This window comes from Egretta garzetta, unplaced genomic scaffold (genome assembly GCF_000687185.1).
Source record: "Egretta garzetta isolate BGI_Z169 unplaced genomic scaffold, ASM68718v1 scaffold91, whole genome shotgun sequence".
Lineage (NCBI taxonomy): Eukaryota > Metazoa > Chordata > Aves > Pelecaniformes > Ardeidae > Egretta > Egretta garzetta.
Genome location: NW_009258661.1, coordinates 2,640,237 through 2,640,618, shown reverse-complemented (window position 1 = coordinate 2,640,618; position 382 = coordinate 2,640,237). Strand labels below are relative to the sequence as shown.

General features: G+C 45.3%; 1 protein-coding gene across 1 annotated transcript in view; it reads left to right on the top strand.

Moving 5' to 3' along the window:
* PTPRG (protein tyrosine phosphatase receptor type G) overlaps nt 1-382 on the top strand; it is a 413,949-nt gene that overhangs the window by 311,644 nt on the left and 101,923 nt on the right.

Sequence of the window (382 nt, the reverse complement as noted above, 5' to 3'; positions counted from 1 at the left end):
GCATCTGGCTTAAGCCACTGAAAACAACCTTTTTAAATACACTAATTCTGTAAAGCACAAGTGAGTAATTCACTGGGTGATCGTGACTGACGGATGCTGGTTCTCAAAAGATTTCAAAAGGGTGGTAGGCAATCACCATGCCCCTGCTCCCCCCCCAGGTTTTTTTTTTTTTTTTTTTTTTCATGTTTTCTAGATCCCATTGCTTCTCCCGTAGACTCTTTCATTTGTTTTTTGAAGTGCTGTGTTCAAATCCAGTCACAGTGCTTCAGCCGTTGCCCTCCCAAGGCTGAGGGACATGGCAGGATTCACGGCTCTGGCCACCCGTGCTGGTGTTATTTTGCCTTTTTCACAAAAGCATGACGTTCTTGCCCGTGTTCAGCTC